Raw genomic sequence first — 6,000 nt, 5'->3', positions numbered from 1 at the left:
TTGGTAGAGTCATGAGAATAGAAATCAGATCACAGCAGCGATTAGTAAGGGGTGAGACGGTGAAGGAGGAGAATGCTGTCTTTGGAGGGAACAAGATGGTTGACAGCACTCCCCAGGGGCTGAGAGGCAAAGGAGGATTTCCGTTTGTCCTTAAAGCTTTTGCCATGTCGCAGGCACACATTCTACCTCACGGACGTAAGCCCACGTACTTTGGCCAGTTTTGATATATGTCGCATCTGCGAAACCATCGCCACGATCAAAACGGTGGCTGTGTCCTCAGCCTCAAATCTCTGGTTTCTCCTGGGAAGTCCTCCCCCCATCCTCCCCCGCCCTCCCCTCTCACCCCAAAGCAACCACTGACGGGCTTTTCATCACGATCGATTAGTTTGCGTTTTCCAGAATTCTATCTGAGTGGAATCCAAGCTGTTGGCTGTGACGTATAAGGTTACTATAAACACACACGTGCACAGACGTTCCTACACTTTCTTCTGGGTAAATACCTAGGCTTGGAAAGGGGATTCAAATCGTAAACTATGATTAACTTTTTAAGAAACCAACGTGGTGGCACGTTTCACGTCCTCACCGGTTGGAGGCCGAGCTCTGTACCCCAGCCCACACTTGGAGTGGCCCCCTTTTCAAGTTTAGCTGTTCTCTTCGGCCTCTGGTAGCATCTCATCCTGATTTTGACTTGAGCAACATGTTTGTTTACCAACCCTGGATCTTCTCTGCTGGGGTGTCTATTCACATCTTTTGCCCATTAAAAAATGTTGTTTCTGGCGATTTTCCTCATTCTAATCTTAAAGGGTCCCTGCACTCACTCTGCATGCGTGCGTGTGTGTGTGTATGTGTGTGTGTGTGTTTGCAACCTCTCCAGGCAAGAATACAGGCAATATGCTCCAGGCAATTCTCCAGGCAGTACTCCAGGCAAAATTCTGCAGGCAAGAATACTGGAGTGGACTGCCAAGCCCTCCTCCAGGGCATCTTCCCAACCCAGGGATCAGAGCCCTGTCTCCTGGGTACCCTGCATTGTCGGGCGGGTTCTTTACCGTTAGCGCCACCTGGGAAGGCCCACTCACTCACTGGAAAGGGATCAAATATTTAATGAGGAGAAATTGTGAAAGGCTTAAGAAATGCTAGGCTTACACAGACACTGCCAGGAATGTGGTTTTCTTAAACAGTGTCCTTTGTCTTCGGTGTTTTTGCCCCTGTGAATGTGTCTTGTTTCTTCAATGACTGAAAGATCAAAATGCAGACACCACAGCGTGAAGCAGCAGCAGGATCCGATAGAAATCCTGAATCCACTTCTCAAGGAAACCGCGTTGCAGCGCCGGGTCCCCTGGGTGCCTCTGTGGCCTTTCTCTCCTTTCATCTGCTTCATCACCAGCGAGGGGGCAGCCCAGCCCCCAGTCCGCGGCCCAATCCCGTGCGGAGGTTCAGGCTGTCTCCAAGGGAACCGGGCCCGTCTTCCTGTTGCTCCACCACCCGCTCCGAGTCCCGAGTCCTGTAAGCGCATCTCTCATGTAACAGGAAAAAACGCAAGAGGGGAGCTTTGCCTGCTGATGAGAAGAAATCACTCGGCCTGGCGGGGGCTTCCCATCGGGCTCCCTCCTCCCCCGCTACTGTGGGCGTCAGGGACCCGCGGTGCACGGAGCCCCCCAGACAGCAGGTTCACAGGCCCAGCAGCCGGGAGTGACAGGATGCTACAAACGTGGAGGCGGTGAGAGCAGGTTGCCATGACAACACAGGTGAAGGCCCAGTCGGCACAGGGCCAGCCTGGTTTCTGTCTGCTTGTGGGCAGAGCATCCCTTCTGGTTGGAGGGTCATGCGAGCCTCTCCCAACCCCCCAGCCTCACTGTGACCTGCAGAGGAAAGGAGCTTCACACTGGGGTTGTGTGTGTCCAAATCAGAAACGTGTGATGCCACGGTGCTCGCCCTTAGTATGTGAAATGCAATCTCTTCTCTTCTACCACATTTATAGTATACAGAGTATGTTGCATTATTTTCTCTTCTGTTCCATAAAAAATGATCCACTAAACTGAATGCATGACCCTAGCGGTTGCAGACTTGAGGTTTAGAAAAGTGCCCAGATTAATGGATAAACTTTCAGGCGCTTTCCTAAATGTGGTCAGAGGTTTACTTGCTTCCTTTCCTCTTTGAGGCAGAAAGAAACTGAGGCACAGGTTCACAGACTTTCCTTGTGGGGTCCCAGCTAAGCGGGCAGGGTCTGGGCAGCCAGGTCAGGGTCCTCCCCGATGTCCATGGCCTCCTGGCTCAGGCAGGGAAGGGGTGTCTCCAGTTGCAAAGGAGAAGTTTGTTTTTTAGCCACTTTTAGCTGGGAAAGACTGATGGTAGGAGGAGAAGGCGGCGACAGAGGATGAGACAGTTGGATGGCATCACCAACTCAATGGACATAAGTCTGAGCAAGCTCCGGGAGTTGGTGATGGACAGGGAAGCATGGTGTGCTGCAGTCCATGGGGTCGCAAAGAGTTGGATATGACTGAGCCACTGAACAGCAAACAGCACTGAAATACAGTGGACTTTATGGGGGCTCTAACTGGTATACAAAGGCACTAGAGTATAATTTCTTTCTTTTCTTTAAAAAATGTTTTTCAGGGATAAAAGTCCATATTCTTGGTATTTCCAAATCTCCCAAAGCAATTCATCTGAAGTTTAGAATATTTTCTGGGAAGGTGTCCTCCGATTTGTAACATACATTGTCAACACATTTTCCTCTAGAAATGCATTTCAATTTGTCTTTATTTTTGTTTCAACATTGAGTTTATTCAATTTAAATTTCTCTTTTTAGATTTTATTCTACCTGCTTCTGAGTCATAGTTATTTGACGCCATAGTAAATCAGTAGGGCCCCAGAATCATTAGTATAATTACTTACTGAAAAAATAAGACTCTGTCACGAAGCATGAAAGTATGAGAATTTTCACAGGAGTGTAGTATTTATTTCAAATTGCACAAAGCTGGTTCTGTGCTTGCCTCTCCTTTTTCTAGCGTGCCGTTCTTTTTTTCCCTTCCGTCTTTCCTTGCCTCACTTAATCTCCTTTTCCCTCTCATTTATCCTTGAGTCTGTGTGATTGTCTGTTTTGAAATGTCAGCAATCTTTCTCTTTAGTCATTTACACTCTGGGCCAGTTAAATATCCAGGCCATTCACCTTTCTGTCTGTTCCGTCCTCACCCTCATCACCTTCACAGCAACGGGGTCTAAGCTGCCCAGAGAATGTGGGCTGACTCAGCACAGGCAGGAATCCTGATAAAATATGAGACCACAGCATCATTTATGAAGCTTCCCTCCAAAGTGAAAACATAACAGTTCCTGGAGACTAGCAAGGGCATGCTGGGTTTGGATGTGACAAATGATGGATAATAATGCCATCTTTCTTCAGGAAAACAAGGCTTCCTGAGCGTGTGGGGAGCAGCGGCAGTGGGCGGTGATCTCACTTCTAGGGGTGGGTTGGACAGGGACAGGGACAAGAGAGGCGACCAGCTCCCGGGCCAGCTACTGAGCCACACTGAGCACCATCAGGAAGGTAGCATAGCACCTGCCTAAAACAGAGAAATCTCACCATGAGTCATCGGCATTTAATGCAGAATTAGCAGACCTGCCGTGACAGTGAAAGTCGCTCAGTCATGTCTGACTCTTTGTGACCCCCATGGAGTATACAGTCCATGGAATTCTTCAGGCCAGAATACTGGAGTGGGTAGCCTTTCCTTTCTCCAGGGGATCAACCTAACCCAGGTCTCCTGCATTGCAGGAGGATTCTTTACCAGCTGAGCCACAAGGGAAGCCCAAGAATACTGGAGTAGGTAGCCTTTCCCTTCTCCAGGGGATCATCCCAATAAAGGAGTAGAACTGGGGTCTCCTGCATTGCAGGAGGATTCTTTGCCAACTGAGCCATCCCACGGTGTAATGGTGAGCACTCTGGACCCCGAATCCAGCCGTGAAAGGCCAGCTCATCATAGTCCTTCAGAAGCAGAGACCAAGGAACCCAAGTGCAGACTGCTTGGGTGCAAGAGCCTAGGAGCCGCCTGGAGCCCCTCTGCACGGAGGAGTCAAGTCCCTCCTGCCCCTGTCCTCTTGCACAGACAGCTGCCACCTCCCCACCCTCACCTGGTTTTAAGAGCAGGCTGTGGGACAGAAACTGGATCTGCACCTTGGGGTGACAGCCTGTCCTTCACGGCACCAAGTACCTGGGCTGCACGGTTCCCTCGGGGGGAGCACCATGTCCCCTAGTTTCCCCATGCTGGCAACTGACTTTGTGAATGTTTTGGAAACTGAGACACTGGCATTTGCAGTTGCATAAACTCTCTTTCAAAGGCATAGTTCAATCTGTCAAACTCTCATCAGACAAGAAACTGGATCTTGGAGCTCTGGACTTGTGCTACCATGGAAACCTCCAGAAATTTCAAGTTGTTGGCATCTCATTATCTCAGAATCCGTACCTGATGCTGAACAGAAGAAAAGCAACGTGAGAGCTGAAATACCTGTGGGTTGCGACTTTTAAGAGTCACCAACGTATTTGTGCATGTTATGTAATCACTATTGTTAAAGAAAACCGTATTATTCCAGGAAATTAGCTCCAGCTCCTTAAAATGTACAAATTACACACTCAAATTTTTTCAAAATAGTTACAGAAAAAAAAAGTATTTAATGCTCTGCCACACAGGAATCAGCATAATAGATTATAATGCTTTTGATAGCCATGACGTCAGTAAAGAATATTTTCTGTTGTGAAATACAGTTACTATGAAAACCTGAATGTTAGTTGGTAGGGGACGAAGCAGAAATGTTGAAAAGTTGAAACCTGGTTTGCTAGCAGTGAAATGAAGTTGCCGAAATCCAAGGAACCCGGACCCTGAGGGGCGTGTGAGAGTCTCCAGTTGGGGGGTGGGTGGCATCCGGTCTGCTGTCTGAGTGTGGTCTTACTTCCTATATAATCCGCGCTGCGGCAACATCAGTGGGTCAGAAAGAGAGCCTCGCCTGCAGGGAAGGGACGGGCAGGTGCCTGGTGGAAACACAGCTCCAGCACCATGGACAGGGGACACGCTCTCCCTAGACATGAAGCTGACCCCGGTCAGGGGGCAGGTCAGGAGCTGCGGCGGGGTGGAGGGTGTGGATGGTGATAAAGGGTTAGAAAGGAAGGTAAGGCTGAAGCCAGGTGCCCAGCGCTCCTTTTCTCAGGCTTCTGCCGGGCACAGGGCTGTCACCGCGGGATGCAACCAGGGAAGAGTCTGACCACACAGTGGCCAGGGCACACGCGCACACACGCACGTGCACACACATGCACACACATCATCGAGGACGGAGACTCGGCAGCATAACCCAGGCTGTGGGGTCCAGAAGGAGACCCTCCTCCGGCACGAGACAGCGGGTCAGGTTGCTCAGAACTGCCCGAGAGCTGCACTGGGGCTGGAGCTGGTCCCCTCTGGGGCAGGTCTTTGTTGACCTTTTGAACTGTGGTTTTCAAAAAAACTATTGAGAGTCTGTTGGACTGCAAGGAGATCCAACCAGTCCGTCCTAAAGGAAATCAGTCTTGAATATTCATTGGAAGGACTGATGCTGAAACTGAAGCTCCAATACTCTGGCCACCTGATGAGAAGAACTGACTCACTGGAAAAGACCCTGATGCTGGGAAAGATTGAGGGCAGGAGGAGAAGGGGACAACAGAGGACGAGATGGTTGCATGGTATCACCAACTCGATGGACGTGAGTTTGAGTAAACTCGAGGAGTTGGTGATGGACAGGGAGGCCTCACGCGCTGCAGTCCATGGGGTCGCAAAGAGTCAGACACGACTGAGCGACCGAACTGAACTGAACTTGATGACCTTTCAGGAATTCCTTGGTTTGGCCAACCTCGCACGAGAAGCTTGAGATCTGCCGCCGTGAAAGTATTTGCAGCACAGAAGGGAGCCAAGGCCACGAGGCGGCACATAGCTGGAAAAGGCTGTTGGGGGGAGCGGGTGTAAAACGAGGGACATGCAGCTCCTC

This window comes from Bos javanicus, chromosome 9 (assembly GCF_032452875.1).
Source record: "Bos javanicus breed banteng chromosome 9, ARS-OSU_banteng_1.0, whole genome shotgun sequence".
Taxonomy (NCBI): domain Eukaryota; kingdom Metazoa; phylum Chordata; class Mammalia; order Artiodactyla; family Bovidae; genus Bos; species Bos javanicus.
This window is presented reverse-complemented; position numbering follows the sequence as displayed.